General features: G+C 40.1%; 1 long non-coding RNA gene across 1 annotated transcript in view; it reads right to left on the reverse strand.

Moving 5' to 3' along the window:
- The window catches only part of LOC105465359 (uncharacterized), a 103694-nt gene extending 85754 nt beyond the window's left edge, over nt 1–17940 (reverse strand). The window contains exon 1 of the long non-coding RNA XR_011611954.1: nt 17390–17940. This is a non-coding gene — a long non-coding RNA (uncharacterized lncRNA). The remainder of the gene's footprint in view (nt 1–17389) is intronic.
- Between the last annotated feature and the right edge of the window lie 443 nt (nt 17941–18383).

Consider the following 18383-nt stretch of genomic DNA (forward strand, 5'->3'; position numbering starts at 1 on the left):
CCAATTATAAAACGTGGTCCCTGTCCATATAAAACTCACAGCGCAGCTGGGAAGGCAAGTCACTCTCATTAAAACAGAAAAAAGCACACAAGAATCAAAACTCATGTTATCTATTATTTACAAAACAAATCCTTTTTTCTTATAGTTATACTATATTATTTTTCCCATTTACTCAACAAATATGAACTAGGCCAAGTATTGTGCTGGACTCTGGGAATAGAAATAGAGACACACTTCTTGCCTTTAAGAAGTTCACAGTCTAGAAAAGAAAGGCACTTAAACAAGCATATACCAAACAAACAGGAGGATACAGCCAATCTGCCTGGACTCAGAGGGTAGTGAAAAGTTTCATGGAGAAGGTGACACTGAACTGAGGTAGGAAATGTGAGTGGGAAATTGTTCAGTGTACAAACTGTACACTGTAGAGGACTTAGCATTCTACCGAGGAATGGCACATGCAGAGGCAGAGAGGCCTCACCAGGAGGGCAGACTCCAGAATGGCCAGCGAGCTTGTACAGCCAGAACAGGGTGTATTTGAGGGAGCTGCAGGAGAAGCAGCCACCTGTCAGCAGGATGGGCTTCATGTCGCCGGAAGGCAATTAGACTTTCATCAAAACAAAATGAGAAGCCATTGAAGAGTGGCAAGCAAATGACATACTGTCAGGAGTATTCTGGGAGACAGAAGAGGGTGGAGTGAAGAGAGGTAGGATACTGCGATCATTGTAGTATAGGATGATGAGGGTCTAAACTCAGATAAAAGAAGGCAGATCACAGAGTTTATTAAGAATATAGATTCATAGAAGCTTCTATAGACGTAGCTCACGAGGGACAGGGAGAAGTGCAGGATAGCAACATTGAAAGAAAAAACATTAACATAACAATGTGGAATAAATAAAATACACTATTTCTCTAAAATGAAATGCCACAATATCAAGACAAAGAATGATGAAGAAAGGAAAGGAAAATTAAAAATGAGAAGAGTAACAATGTTTACTTGTTAAAAGAGTAACAAATTTAATTTAAAAATTAAATTTTTATTTAAGATTAATAAAATTATGGGATGCCAATAATCAATATAAATCAACCTGGAAAAGCATTAGTCAGAAAACATGCTATAACAGTTGAGCACTGAAATGAATTTGGAAATTGTTCTTGTCCTATCCATATCTCTAACTTCACCTATGATACACAAAGGTGACTTTCATCTTCAAAAGAAAATAGTTTCCTTTTCATTTGGCTTTTTAAATGACCATCAAGTCATTGGCACAAACTTTGGAAAAAGTCTACTTACACATTCCTAGAATCTAATTTAGGCATAGACATCTATTCATAGATCTCTCTTAAGAGGTTGAATATTAGATGGCTGGCAAGATGGTCGAATAGGAACATCTCCGGTCTCCAGCTCCCAGCAAGATTGACACAGAAGGCAGGTGATTTCTGCATTTCCAACTGAAGTATCAAGTTCATCTTACCGGGACTGGTTGGACAGTGGGTGCAGCCCAAGGAAAAATGAAGGAAAAAATGTTAAGGGGAGCCAGAGAGAAAGGTTGGGTTACCCACAAAGGGAAGCCCATCAGACTAATAACAGATATCTCAGCAGAAACCCTACAAGCCAGAAGAGGGTGGGGGCAATATTCAATATACTTAAACAAAAGAATTTTCAATCCAGAATTTCATATCCAGCCAAACTAAGCTTCATAAGCAAAAAAGAAATAAAATCCTTTTCAGACAAACAAATGCTGAGAGATTTTGTCACTACTAGGCTTGCCTTACAAGAACTCCTGAAAGAAGCACTAAACATGGAAAGAAACAACCAGTACCAGCCACTGCAAAAACATACCAAATTGCAATGACCATCAACAATATGAAGAAACCACATCAACTTATGGGCAAAGTAACCAGCTAACATCATAATGGCAGGATCAAATTCACACATAACAATACTAACCTCAAATGTAAACTAGCTAAATGCCCCAATTAAAAGACACAGACTGGCAAATTGGATAGTCAAGACCCATCAGTGTGCTGTATTCAGGAGACCCATCTCACATGCAAAGACACACATAGGCTCAAAATAAAGGGATGGAGGAGAATTTACCAAGCAAATGGAAAGGAAAAAAAAAAAAAGAAAAAGAAGAAGAAAGAAAACCCCATCGTCTCAGCCCCAAATTTCCTTAAGCTGATAAGCAACTTCAGCAATGTCTCAAGATGCAAAGTCAATGTGCAAAAGTCATAAGCATTCCTATACACCAATAATAGACAAACAGAGAGCCAAATCATGAGTGAACTCCCATTCACAATTGCTACAAAGAGAATAAAATACCTAGGAATACAACTTACAGGGGATGTGAAGGACCTCTTCAAGGAGAACTACTAACCACCACTCAAGGAATAAGAGAGGACACAAACAAATGGAAAAACATTCCATGTTCATGGATAGGAAGAATCAATATCGTGAAAATGGCCATACTCCTCAAAGAAATTTAAAGATCCAATGCTATCCCTGTCAAGTGAACACTGACTTTCTTAACAGAACTGGAAAAAACTGCTTTAAATTTCATATGGAACCAAAAAAGATCCAGCACAGACAAGACAATCCTAAGCAAAAAGAACAAAGCAGGAGGCATCACACTACCTGACTTCAAACTGTACTACAAAGGCTACATTAACCAAAACAGCATGGTACTGCTACCAAAACAGATATATAGACCAATGGAAGAGAACAAAGGCCTCAGAAATAACACCACACATCTACAACCATCTAATCTTTAACAAACCTGACAAAAACAAGCATTCCCTATTTAATAAACAGTGTTGGAAAAACTGGCTAGCCATATGCAGAAAGCTGAAACTGGATCCCTTCCTTATACTTTATACAAAAATTAAATCGAGATGGATTAAAGGCTTAAACATAAGACCTAAAACCTTAAAAAACCCTAGAAGAAAACCTAGGCAATACCATTCAAGACATAGGCATGGGCAAAGACTTCATGACTAAAACACCAAAAGCAATGGCAGCAAAATCAAAATAGACACATGGGATGTAATTAAAGAGTTTCTGCACAGCAAAAGAAACTATCAAAAATGTTTGCAATCTATCCATCTGACAAAGGGCTAACATCCAGAATCTACAAGGATTTTAAACAAATTTGCAAGAAAAAAACAACCCCATCAAAAGTGAGCAAAGGATATGAACAGACACTTCTCAAAAGAAGACATTTATGCAGCCAATAAACATAAGAAAAAAAGCTTATCATCACTGTTCATTAGAGAAATGCAAATCAAGGTCACAATGAGATACCATCTCACACCAGTTAGAATGGCGATCATTAAAAAGTCAGGATACGGGGGCGGAGCAAGACGGCTGAATAGGAACAGCTCCAGTCTCCAGCTCCCAGCGTGAGCGACACAGAAGACAGGTGATTTCTGCATTTTCAACTGAGGTACTGGGTTCATCTCACGAGGGATTGCCAGAAATCGGTGCTGGTCAGCCTGGGAAGCGCAAGGGGGAAGGGAATCCCTTTTCCTAGCCAGGGGAACTGAGACACACAACACCTGGAAAATCGGGTAACTCCCACTCCAATACTGCACTCTACCAAGGATCTTAGCAAACGGGCACACCAGACTATATCCCACACCTGGATGGGAGGGTCCCATGCCCAGTGAGCCTCCCTTATTGCTAGCACAGTAGTCTGTGATCTAACTGCAAGGCAGCAGCGAGGCTGGGGGAGGGGCGCCTGCCATTGCTGAGGCTTAAGTAGGTAAACAAAGCAGCTGGGAAGCTCGAACTGGGTGGAGCTCACAGCAGCTCAAGGAGGCCTGCCTGTCTCTGTAGACTCCACCTCTGGGGACAGGGCACAGCTAAACAACAACAAAAGCAGTAGAAACCTCTGCAGACGCAAACGACTCTGTCTGACAGCTTTGAAGTGAGCAGTGGATCTCCCAACACAGAGGTTGAGAACTGAGAAAGGACAGACTGCCTGCTCAAGTGGGTCCCTGACCCCTGAGTAGCCTAACTGGGAGACATCCCCCACTAGGGGCAGACCAACACCCCACACCTCACACGGTGGAGTACACCCCTGAGAGGAAGCTTCCAAAGCAAGAATCAGATAGGTACACTCACTGTTCAGCAATATTCTATCTTCTGCAGCCTCTGCTGCTGATACCCAGGCAAACAGGGTCTGGAGTGGACCTCAAGCAATCTCCAACAGACCTACAGCTGATGGTCCTGACTGTTAGAAGGAAAACTAACAAACAGGAAGGACACTCACACCAAAACCCCATCAGTACATCACCATCATCAAAGACCAGAGGCAGATAAAACCACAAAGATGGGGAAAAAGCAGGGCAGAAAAGCTGGAAATTCAAAAAATAAGAGCACATCTCCCCCTGCAAAGGAATGCAGCTCAGCTGCATTCCTTTGCAGCTCAGCGCCAGCAACGGATCAAAGCTGGATGGAGAATGACTTTGACGAGATGAGAGAAGAAGGCTTCAGTGTATCAAACTTCTCAGAGCTAAAGGAGAAATTACGTACCCAGCACAAGGAAACTAAAAATCTTGAAAAAAGAGTGGAAGAATTGATAACTAGAATAATTAATGCAGAGAAGGCCATAAACAAACTGACAGAGATGAAAACCATGACACGAGAAATATGTGACAAATGCACAAGCTTCAGTAACCGACTCGATCAACTGGAAGAAAGAGTATCAGCGATTGAGGATCAACTGAATGAAATGAAGCAAGAAGAGAAATCTAAAGAAAAAAGAAGAAAAAGAAATGAACAAAGCCTGCAAGAAGTGTGGGATTATGTAAAAAGACCAAATCTACATCTGATTGGGGTGCCTGAAAGTGAGGGGGAAAATGGAACCAAGTTGGAAAACACTCTTCAGGATATCATCCAGGAGAACTTCCCCAACCTAGTATGGCAGGCCAACATTCAAATTCAGGAAATACAGATGATACCACAAAGACACTCCTCAGAAGAGCAACTGCAAGACACATAATTGCCAGATTCACCAAAGTTGAAATGAAGGAAAAAATCTTAAGGGCAGCCAGAGAGAAAAGTCGGGTTACCCACAAAGAGAAGCCCATCAGACTAACATCAGATCTCTCGGCAGAAACACTACAAGCCAGAAGAGAGTGGGGGCCAATATTCAACATTCTTAAAGAAAAGAATTCTCAACCCAGAATTTCATATCCAGCCAAACTAAGTTTCATAAGTGAAGGAGAAATAAAATCCTTTACAGATAAGCAAATGCTTAGAGATTTTGTCACCACCAGGCCTGCCTTACAAGAGACCCTGAAGGAAGCACTAAACATGGAAAGGAACAACTGGTACCAGCCATTGCAAAAGCATGCCAAAATGTAAAGACCATCGAGGCTAGGAAGAAACTGCATCAACTAACGAGCAAAATAACCAGTTAATATCATAATGGCAGGATCAAGTTCACACATAACAATCTTAACCTTAAATGTAAATAGACTAAATGGTCCAATTAAAAGACACAGACTGGCAAACTGGATAAAGAGTCAAGACCCATCAGTCTGCTGTATTCAGGAGACCCATCTCACACGCAGAGACATACATAGGCTCAAAATAAAGGGATGGAGGAATATTTACCAAGCAAATGGAGAACAAAAAAAAGCAGGGGTTGCAATACTAGTCTCTGATAAAACAGACTTTAAACCATCAAAGATCAAAAGAGACAAAGAAGGCCATTACATAATGGTAAAGGGATCAATTCAACAGGAAGAGCTAACTATCCTAAATATATATGCACCCAATACAGGAGCACCCAGATTCATAAAGCAAGTCCTTAGAGACCTACAAAGAGACTTAGACTCCCATACAATAATAATGGGAGACTTCAACATCCCACTGTCAACATTAGACAGATCAATGAGACAGAAAGTTAACAAGGATATCCAGGAATTGAACTCATCTCTGCAGCAAGCAGACCTAATACACATCTATAGAACTCTCCACCCCAAATCAACAGAATGTACATTCTTCTCAGTACCACATTGCACTTATTCCAAAATAGACCACATAATTGGAAGTAAAGCACTCCTCAGCAAATGTACAAGAACGGAAATTGTAACAAACTGTCTCGCAGACCACAGTGCAATCAAACTACAACTCAGGACTAAGAAACTCAATCAAAACTGCTCAACTACATGGAAACTGAATAACCTGCTCTTGAATGACTACTGGGTACATAACGAAATGAAGGCAGAAATAAAGATGTTCTTTGAAACCAATGAGAACAAAGATACAACATACCAGAATCTCTGGGACACATTTAAAGCAGTGTGTAGAGGGAAATTTATAGCACTAAATGCCCACAAGAGAAAGCAGGAAAGATCTAAAATTGACACTCTAACATCACAATTAAAAGAACTAGAGAAGCAAAAGCAAACACATTCAAAAGCTAGCAGAAGGCAAGAAATAACTAAGATGAGAGCAGAACTGAAGGAGATAGAGACAAAAAAACCCTTCAAAAAAATCAATGAATCCAGGAGTTGGTTTTTTGAAAAGATCAACAAAATTGATAGACCGCTAGCAAGACTAATAAGGAAGAAAAGAGAGAAGAGTCAAATAGATGCAATAAAAAATGATAAAGGGGATATCACCACTGACCCCACAGAAATACAAACTACCATCAGAGAATACTATAAACACCTCTATGCAAATAAACTAGAAAATCTAGAAGAAATTGTTAATTTCCTGGACACTTACACTCTCCCAAGACTAAACCAGGAAGAAGCTGAATCTCTGAATAGACCAATAGCAGGCTCTGAAATTGAGGCAATAATTAATAGCCTATCAACCAAAAAAAGTCCAGGACCAGATGGATTCACAGCTGAATTCTACCGGAGGTACAAGGAGGAGCTGGTACCATTCCTTCTGAAACTATTCCAATCAATAGAAAAAGAGGGAATCTTCCCTAACTCATTTTATGAGGCCAACATCATCCTGATACCAAAGCCTGGCAGAGACACAACAAAAAAAAGAGAATTTTAGACCAATATCCCTGATGAACATCGATGCAAAAATCCTCAATAAAATACTGGCAAACCGGATCGAGCAGCACATCAAAAAGCTTATCCACCATGATCAAGTGGGCTTCATCCCTGGGATGCAAGGCTGGTTCAACGTTCGCAAATCAATAAACGTAATCCAGCATATAAACAGAACCAAAGACAAAAACCACATGATTATCTCAATAGATGCAGAAAAGGCCTTTGACAAAATTCAACACCCCTTCATGCTAAAAACGCTCAATAAATTCGCTATTGATGGAATGTATCTCAAAATAATAAGAGCTATTTATGACAAACCCACAGCCAATATCATACTGAATGGGCAAAAACTGGAAAAATTCCCTTTGAAAACTGGCACAAGACGGGGATGCCCTCTCTCACCACTCCTATTCAACATAGTGTTGGAAGTTCTGGCTAGGGCAATCAGGCAAGAGAAAGAAATCAAGGGTATTCAGTTAGGAAAAGAAGAAGTCAAATTGTCACTGTTTGCAGATGACATGATTGTATATTTAGAAAACCCCATTGTCTCAGCCCAAATTCTCCTTAAGCTGATAAGCAACTTCAGCAAAGTCTCAGGATACAACATTAATGTGCAAAAATCACAAGCATTCTTATACACCAGTAACAGACAGACAGAGAGCCAAATCATGAATGAACTTCCAGTCACAATTGCTTCAAAGAGAATAAAATGCCTAGGAATCCAACTTACAAGGGATGTAAAGGACCTCTTCAAGGAGAACTACAAACCACTGCTCAGTGAAATAAAAGAGGACACAAACAAATGGAAGAACATACCATCCTCATAGATAGGAAGAATCAATATCGTGAAAATTGCCATACTGCCCAAGGTAATTTATAGATTCAATGCCATCCCCATCAAGCTACCAATGAATTTCTTCACAGAATTGGAAAAAACTACTTTAAAGTTCATATGGAACCAAAAAAGAGCCCGCATTGCCAAGACAATCCTAAGTCAAAAGAACAAAGCTGGAGGCACCACACTACCTGACTTCAAACTATACTACAAGGCTACAGTAACCAAAACAGCATGGTACTGGTACCAAAACAGAGATATAGACCAATGGAACAGAACAGAGTCCTCAGAAATAATAGCACACATCTACAGCCATCTGATCTTTGACAAACCTGAGAAAAACAAGAAATGGGGAAAGGATTCCCTACTTAATAAATGGTGCTGGGAAAATTGGCTAGCCATAAGTAGAAGCTGAAACTGGATCATTTCCTTACTCCTTATATGAGAATTAATTCAAGATGGATTAGAGAATTAAATGTTAGACCTAACACCATAAAAACCCTAGAAGAAAACCTAGGTAATACCATTCAGGACACAGGCATGGGCAAGGACTTCATGTCTAAAACACCAAAAGCAACGGCAACAAAAGCCAAAATTGGCAAATGGGATCTAATTAAACTAAAGAGCTTCTGCACAGCAAAAGAAACTACCATCAAAGTGAATAGGCAGCCTATAGAATGGGAGAAAATTTTTGCAATCTACTCATCTGACAAAGGGCTAATATCCAGAACCTACAAAGAACTCAAACAAATTTACAAGAAAAAAACAACCCCATCAAAAAGTGGGCAAAGGATATGAACAGACATTTCTCAAAAGAAGATATGCATACAGCCAACAGACACATGAAAAAGTGCTTGTCATCACTGGCCATCGGAGAAATGCAAATCAAAACTGCAATGAGATACCATCTCATACCAGTTAGAATGGCAATCATTAAAAAGTCAGGAAACAACAGGTGCTGGAGAGGATGTGGAGAAATAGGAACACTTTTACACTGTTGGTGGGATTGTAAACTAGTTCAACCATTACAGAAAATAGTATGGCGATTCCTCGAGGATCTAGAACCAGAAGTACCATATGATCCAGCCATCCCTTTTCTGGGTATGTACCCAAAGGATTATAAATCATGCTGCTATAAAGACACATGCACACAGATGTTCACTGTGGCACCATTCACAATAGCAAAGACTTGGAATGAACCCAAATGTCCATCAGTGACAGACTGGATTAAGAAAATGTGGCACATATACACCATGGAATACTATGCAGCCATAAAAAAGGATGAGTTTGTGTCCTTTGTAGGGACATGGATGCAGCTGGAAACCATCATTCTCAGCAAACTATCGCAAGAACAGAAAACCAAACACCGCATGTTCTCACTCATAGGTGGGAACTGAATGATGAGATCACTTGGACTCGGGAAGGGGAACATCATACACCGGGCCTATCATGGGGAGGGGGGAGGGGGGAGGAATTGCATTGGGAGTTATACCTGATGTAAATGACAAGTTGATGTGTGCTGACGAGTTGATGGGTGCTGACGAGTTGATGGGTGCAGCATGCCAACACGGCACAAGTATACATATGTAACAAACCTGCACGTTATGCACACGTACCCTAGAACTTAATGTATAATAATAATAATAATAATAAAGTCAGGAAACAACATATGTTGGAGAGGATATGGAGAAAGAGGAATCCTTTTACACTATTGGTGGAAGTGTTAATTAGTTCAACCATTCTGGAAGACAGTGTGGCAATTCCTCAAGGATCTAGAACTAGAAATAGCGTTTGACCCAGCAATCCCATTACTGGGTATATACTCAAAGGATTATGTATCATTCTACTATGAAGACACATACACACTTATGTTTATTGTGGCACTGTTCACAGTAGCAAAGACTTGGAACCAACCCAAATGCCCATCAATGATAGACTAGATAAAGAAAATGTGACACATATACACCATGGAATACTATCCAGCCATGAAAAAAAAAAGGATGAGTTTATGTCCTTTGCAGGGACATGGATGAAGCTGTCTATTCTCAGCAAACTAACACAAGAACAGAAAACCAAACACCGCATGTTCTCACTCATAAGTGGGAGCTGAACAATGAGAACACATGGACACAGGGAGAGGAATATCACACACCAGGGCCTGTCAGGGGTGGGGACTAAGGGAAGGATAGCATTAGGAGAAAATCCTAATGTAGATGTCGGGTTGATGTGTGCAGCACACCACTATGGCATGTGTATACCTATGTAACAAACCTGCATGTTCTGCACATGTACCCCAGAACTTAAAGTGTTATTTTTTTAAAGGTTTGAATATTTTCTCATTAATTATGCCAGAGAAGAATGAGATTATGCACAAATATGAATAGATAAAACACATTAGAACTTTATTACTGTATTACTAGAGTTTAAATAAAATGTTAATTTTTTATTAATGAAAAGAACCACTGTAATGGTGCAGTTTATCATAAGTATATCTGGTAAAAATATAATCGTGTTTCTCCATAGATTTCTTCACTGATGATCAAAGCAGTGTTCATAATGCTTTGGCAAATAATGTGTAACTGGCTCTATCCCTCCGATTTCTGTGATGGAAACCTCAAGGAAGGTCGTACTCTACTAAAATAATCCCCAACTATTTGGGGGCAATTCATCAAGGGTGTTTATGCTATGATTAATAAAAATAAGCTGATACATAATTATTTTTCACCTCCTCTGCACTCACTCTCAATCTGGTTCTTTGAGGTCCAAGGCAAAGCAGTGTCATGGTGCATCCCATCTCCAGCTGACACCCAGCAATGCAGTGCACAGAAGGACCCAAAACACCTGCTGTGTTATGGTCCCACAGGAGGGAAAGATCAGTGACAGCATCTGTACTATGTTACAGCCACACTGGGGGTGGCTGACGGGACCACATGCAGGAGCCCAAGCCAAACCCGTCCAATGAGAGCACTGCTTCTGTGTTTTCCACACTGGAGGTGGAGGAGCGGGGAGCTGTGAGGAGTGGACACTGAGAACTTGTGTGTCTCATTGATTTAGACCTTTCCACATGGTAGGAACTCTCACTGAATTAAAGAAAGAATAAACTGAGGCACTGTCGTTGGCACATCTTGTCAGCCTAAAGTCTTCTCCCCCCAGGGTAAGGGTCTACAGGACTCTCATTTTATCATTCCACAGGTGACACCTACTCTATTAACCATTAATATATTTATGTACACAGTCAAATCTATATAAGCATGGTTTAGGGTTCAACTGGGATCCCATTACCTGACAAAATACACCCCAAAATGAAACAGGGTATTGTGTAAGGAAGTGAGTTCCTCAGCTCTCAGAATTTTTAGGCAGAGGCTGGAAGACCATCTGTCCCTTCCCTAGGAGGGAGGCTGGTCCTGAAGACATTGCCATCTCTAATGTTTTATTTTTCTAGTGACAGCAGAGTAATAAGTGTCATATTTCTAGGTCTTCTAGACCTCAACTTAGCTGAGAATCAGGGCTTCCTCATGGCAATACCAATTCTAGATACATTTGCTCTGAAAACCCAACTGTAGTCTTCAATTCTAAGACACACATTTTTTGTACTAATATGTCTAAAATAGTGATGTGTCTTCTAACCAGTGACTTGTCATTGTTAAATTTCCAGCACTTTGCTTTTTATTCCTTAGTGGCATATAAATGACAGCGTGCCTAACAACTGATGATGTCTTAGATTCAACTGAATATGTTAGGTCTTTCACAGGTTCCTCTGATACAAGCATAGTCAATCTGTTCTGTTGTTTTTCTTGTGATTCTCGAATATGTATATATAATCTACCCTTTTAGCTATATACCCACGGGTTTTGCAGGCAAGCCTGCTGGATTCTGTAAGTTCTCAGATTAAAATTTTACCCATCTTGAAAAAAGAAAAATTTTTTTACCCGTCTTGTTAACAAAGACTCTTCTACTTCTTAAGAAGTAAGGGACCCGAGTCCCATCTAACTCTCTCCTTGAAATTTCTTCTTCACCAGAGAGAAAATAAAATCCAGAGAGAGATTCCAAACAATGTGAATCATTAAGCAAGCCACCAATTCCAGACCTTGAGAATTTCTAAACTGCCTAGGACTGGGGGCTCCCTAACCTGAATCTGTGAGCTGTAGGATATTCTGATTTTGAAATGGAGGATAAATTTCATAAGAAGAAGAAATGCTTGAAAAACAAAATGCCACGTCTCTCACTCCCCGATCATTTATATTCCTTCCTTAATTCCTATGGCAGATATGCCCTAAGGTGCCCACAGCAAGTCACACCCTTGTACAATCCCCTCCCTTGAGTTGGGGCAGAATCTGTGCCTTGCTTCTCAACAACAAAATACTGCCAAGGTGACAGGATGTCACTTTCTTGATTATGTTACACTATAGAAGACTGTCTTAGCCTACTAGAATACGCAAACAGCCATGTGTGACTTGCCTGTGGGAGGACCACGTGGCAGAAAATAGCCTCCAGTCAGTAACAGGTTAAGAAGCTGAGGCCTTCAGTCACACTGCAAGGAAATGACTCCTGCCAACAACCTGAGTGAGCTCAGAAGTGGATATTTTCTCAGATGAGCCTCCAGATGAGAACACAGTCTGGGGAGACCCCTGCAGAAGGACTAGTCAAGTAGTGCCCAGATTCCTGACCTATGCAAACTGTAAGATAATAGGTGTTGTTTTAAGTGACTACATTTGTGGTAATTTGTTATTGCCACAGTAGAAAACTAACACAATCTCCCTTCTGCTCCTTTACCTCCTTCTTTTCATCATTGTGTCTGCAAACATTCATTCATCCACTAAATTGATATTGATATTGATATATATATGTATATGTGTATATATATTTAGAATCTACGCTGTTTAAACAGAGGACAAAATGGACCAGGCTTCAAGGATACAATGAAGATTAAAACAAAGTATTTACCCTCTTAGAATTTACATTCTGATAGAGGAAGACAGAAAATAAACATATGAACAACTATTTTTGATGATAGTGATAGTTTGAGAAATAAAAATAACGGGAATGTGGTTTAATCCCCTCTTAAGATTTGCTTTTAATTTTTATTCCCCTTTCCTGTCTCTTTTTCAGTATGGGTGACAACTCGGATAAAATAAAATTCATGCTATCATCATAGTATATGACCCAAGAATTATTCATTTACACACAAAGATGAACAGGTAGTTGAAGGATAAATTATTGTGAGAAGAAAATGTTCCAGGGAGGCTGGAAACATAGAAATAAACATGAGCTGGTACCAGGACTGTTTTTAAATAAGAAGGTTTTCAATTACATACTTCAACCAGCCTCTTTTGGCTTTGCTTTTCTGTGTAAAGATTTATACCAGCACATTCTGCACATGCAGACAACTTACACAATCCCCACCAAGAATAACTAACTCTTCTCTCCCCCTCACCTCTGTCTCTAGTTTGTACACAGCGTTAAGGAATCTGGGAACCATGTTACACAAGGATCAGGTGGAGAAATTTGAGTTTTTAGCTAAGCAGAAAGCTAAAGCAATGTGCTAACATGAAATTTAAATCAATGGGCTCAAGTTACAAATAGGTTTCAGACAAGTCTAATTTCTTTAATAGTTGGAATTTGTTCAAAATGGAATAAGTTGCCTAAAAAACTTATCCCTGGTGGGATTCAAGCAGAACGTATCCACCTTTCTCTTATGGCTGTGAGAAGCTGTTTCTCTAGGGGCTAGAAAATGGATCCTTTAAGGCCCTTAAAGGACTTTAATCATGTAATCTGAGCTGGAATGTTAAAAGCTGATAATGAATTAATTTGTTATCCTTCTGTATCTGGGTTCAGTTGCAGAAGACAGAATCTACTCTAGCTATTTGAAACGGAAAAAAAAAAATGATTTTGTGTAATTAGGTGGCTGGCAGAAATGCGAAAAGAGCAGGCTCAAGGTTGAGATTTCAAGAACAACTTTTAAAACTACCCATCAGAACTTACCCTCCGAGAGAGCCTCTGTCACATCAGAAAGCAAGCCAAGGAATCAGGGAGCTGCACCACAAATGCTGGTTCAGTAGCACACTGCCTCTGCCATAATTGGCAGCAGCAGAATGGAAGCACCTCCCTCCCTGTGTCCATGCCACCTTCCCTGTCGCAAGGGCATGTGTCTGCATGGTGAAAGAGGGCATTTGCAGAGCCCAAGATATAAGAAACAGGCTTCTGGTACAAGGGAGACTCAGTAGGATTGAGAGATTCGGGGTTCTCCAAATCCTCCCAAATGTGGTAATTCCCAATTTTAGGTTCCTACTCCTTCTCATAAACAATCAATTTTCATAGGTGATCTGGTGAGGCTGTGAGCTCCAACTGTGTTGTAATTAATATACCCCCCAACTCCCTCCCCTAATACACACACAACAGACACTGCAGATGATTTTGATTATACAAACTCTGCAACAACAAGGGATAAGAGATTATTTTAGGGCAGAAGAAACTCACTAGTTCTCTGACTAAATCTTAAAATAAAAATTTGAAACTCCAAGTCTTTTTAAGTTTTCAAATGCTGTTCTAAGTAGCCAGCACACCCCCATGGTCCAGGTATTGCTACTCCAACTATATAGTCACTCAGTCCATGAGAGCCATGAGTCCAATAGACACTTTTTCCAGATTACCCTGGAACTTATGTAACTTAAAGTTTTGTTTCTCCTGGTCATGATCTACCAGTAGCCCCTCTTCTACCAGTTACTGGAACCCAGGAGCCTTCAAACCCAGCTAAGCCACGGAATCCACCCCAGATTCCCACCCCTGAATGTTTGTTGCCTATAATCACTTCTAGCAGTGATTACTCCAGGTTCACGGCACACAGCAGAACTCATTCTGGCAAGTTTTAGTATAAAGGAACTTAGAATTTACTATTAGGTGACTTATAAAAAAAACTAGCATAATTGAGCTGAGCTCCCAGGAGTGACTCTCAGAACAATGCAGAACTTGCCCACCTAGACAACTGCTGCCTGTGCTGTGATCAGGAAGCTGGGATCAAGAAGCCACCAATTATCTCCAAAATTGCTTACTTCTGGCGTGATCCTTATCAGAAATTAAATATTAATATTTGCTTCTCAATACCCACAAAGCTGAGACCAGACACTAGGCCCTCTGCTACAGATGCTATAGAATTTTTTTAAAGTACCTCCACAACTATATTTGCCTCACAATGTTCACTTCCTTCTTCTAATCTTGCATGAGCGTATCAGCTAGAAGAAAGCTGGGTCATTTGTAAAACCAAAACATAAGGGAATCTAGGAAATGCAGCATTGTATTCAGATTTGCAGCCCCTACCATTCAGTTAGACACATATCTGAGTCTCATCCTCAAAGAATCTGCAGCCTGGACGTCAGGATTTTTAAAAGCTTCTCAGGTGACTTAATGTTCAGCCAGGTGAAAATCATTGACTCAACAGCCACACATAGGCTGTCCTTAGCCAGAGACTTAAAGCTAAAGTCATCACAAAGACTCCAAATGTCTATGTAATCAAGAAAGTCATGGGAAGTTTATTTTGTGAAGACAACCCTATATGCATCACACTTGCCTTCTACCAGGCAAAATTAAGGTATACCTTCTAATTAGAAAGATTTGCCTAACTTTATAAAACAGACTGGTTGGATTCACATAATGCCAATGCATAGGAACGCTTCATCTAAACAAGGGGTGTCCAATCTTTAAAGGCTTCCCTGGGCCACATTGGAAGAAGAAGAATTGTCCTGGGTCAGAATGATAGCTGATGAGCTTAAAAAAAAAAAAATCACATAAAAAACCCTCAAAATGTTTTTAAAAAGTTTACAAATTTGTGTTGGGCCGCATTCAAAGCCACCACAGGCTGAAAATTGGAGAAGCTTGATCTAAACACTTTTTACATCCATTACAAAACAATGTTTAAGAAACAATTCAGTTCCACACATGTTATTAGGATATACAGCAGGGGTTGGGTATAGAAACACCAATAAAATTATTCCTGCTGTCACAGACTCTACAACCTAGCCATGTAAAGTATTCAGAGAGCGTGTATTTGCTTTTATTATTACCAGCAGATACCATTTGTTGAGAATTTGCTATGTACTCAGTACAGTCATTTTACAAACATTATTCATTTAATCATCACAAGAAAATCTAGTGACGCAGATACCATTCTTCCCATTTGGCAAATAAAGATTTTGAGGCTCAGAGAGTTAAGTGACTTGCCCAGAATCACACATATGGTAAGTATTGAGAATCGAACCTAGGCCTTCTGACTGCAAATTGAACGACAACCTAGAATCCTAGCTTGAAAGGCCTAAGGCTAGATAAATGTCACTTCTGTTTCACCTGGTGACAATTCCATTGTAAATATTCTGACTCCCCAAATAATCAAGTTCCAAACCACCTTAGCCCCACAGGCTGCAGACCTCATTTAATCCTGCCTGCTCTGCTGACTAGAGCAAGAGTATGGGGAATCAAAGGAGAAACTCCAGGCCCCAAAGCTCTACTTCTCTTTCAAAGTTCTGCAAGCCACAGGGACTTTGGGGGGTTATTCCTTCCACATTTGTGTATTACAAAAATGGATCATAGCCTGGGAGCAAAGCTTCTCTACTTGAGTTTGTAACAGAAAAATTAGACCAGTTTCAGCAGCGACTCTACAAAAACATCTCCAGAAGATGCCACAGCCATGTTTGTTTCTCCAAGGCAATCGTCTCATTCCTGGCTGCACATTAGAATCACCTGGGAGAATTCAAAACACCTCAGTGGTGGACCCACCACCTAGATCATGCTGTAATCACACTGGTGTGAGGCCCAGGTGTTGGAAGCTTCCTCAGGAGTCTCCTATGCATAATCTGAGGATCACAGCTTCAGTGTATTACATGCTGTTTAGAGCTACCAACAAAATAAACGTGAATTTCTTGCTTCCTCACCAACAAGGACAGGGAAGAAAATACCAAGAGTAGCAGGAGCTCATATATTCTTTCCCTAGCTCAGCTACTAAAGTGGAAAATAAACCATCCATGCCCAAGTAGGTCCTAGATACCTCAGAGCAAATAATTGGCAAAATCACAGCATATGTACTGCAATATGGGAGAGCATAAGAGGGTTTTTTAAATTGTTACATCTTTAAGCATTTATCTATATGTCTGACACAAATGATAAAAAAAACACATGGTTCCTACCTTCTAAGAGCAGGAATGTATAATGAAAAAAATAATAAGGTAAAAACATGCAAAATAAACAAAAGCAAACTAAACCATAATGCAATGTGATTTCGCTCAGTGCCATGGAAGTATCTGTTCATTTATTCATTAGATATTCAATATGCACATACTATGTGCCAGGCACTGAGTCTACCATGGCCAATGTGGGTAAATAAAACAGGTTATCTCTACTTTCACCAACCTTACAGCTTATGGGAGAGATAGATATTAAACAGATAAGGAGGCATATAACTCTGTATTAGTCTGTTCTCACACTGCTATTAAGTACTACCTGAGACTGGGTAATTTATGAAGAAAATAGGTTTAATTGACTCACAGTTCCACAGACTGTAGAGGAAGCACAGGTAGGAGGCCTCAGGAAATTTACAATCTTGGCAGAAGGCGAACAGGAAGCAAGCATAATTTACCATGGCAAATCAGGAGAGAGAGAGAAGGGGAAAATGCCGCACACTTTTAACCAATCAGATCTCAGAAGAACTCATTCACTATCATGAGAACAACAAGGGAGAAATCCACCCCCATGATCCAATCACCTCCCACCAGGCCCCCTCCTGACACATGGGGATTACAATTCCAGGTAAGATTTGGGTGGGGACACAGAGCCAAACCATATCTAACTCTAGGCCAAATATGTATGATAATTGGTAGAGTAGAAATGAGCAGGCTGCTACTCTGAAAGAAAATTAGTAAGGGCAGGGAGAGGGTCAAAATATAGATTTGGAGGATCTGAAAAGACCTAAAGAGTGGCTGGGAAGAAACTCACCAGTCTAATAGTGTACGTAGGCTGAGGAATCAAAGAGAATAACATGTGAGGTATCCCAGTGGAAAACTGCAAAAAAAAAAAAAAAAAAAAAAGCTAAAAGCTTTTCCTCTAAGATCATAAATAAGACGTGTGCCTACTCTTGACTCTTCTATTCAACATACTACAATAAGTACAAGAAGTCCTTGCTGGGGCAAACAGGCAAGAAAATGAAAAAAAAAAAGTACCCCAATTTTTTTTTATTATACTTTAAGTTCTAGGGTACATGTGCATAACGTGCAGGTTTGTTACATATGTATACTTGTGCCATGTTGCTGTGCTGCACCCATCAACTCGTCAGCACCCATCAACTCGTCATTTATATCAGGTATAACTCCCAATGCAATCCCTCCTCCCTCCCCCTCCCTGTGATAGGCCCCGGTGTGTGATGTTCCCCTTCCTGAGTCCAAGTGATCTCATTGTTCAGTTCCCACCTATGAGTGAGAACATGAGGTGTTTGGTTTTCTGTTCTTGCGATAGTTTGCTGAGAATGATGGTTTCCAGCTGCATC

The sequence above is a fragment of the Macaca nemestrina genome, chromosome 13, assembly GCF_043159975.1.
Source record: "Macaca nemestrina isolate mMacNem1 chromosome 13, mMacNem.hap1, whole genome shotgun sequence".
NCBI lineage: Eukaryota > Metazoa > Chordata > Mammalia > Primates > Cercopithecidae > Macaca > Macaca nemestrina.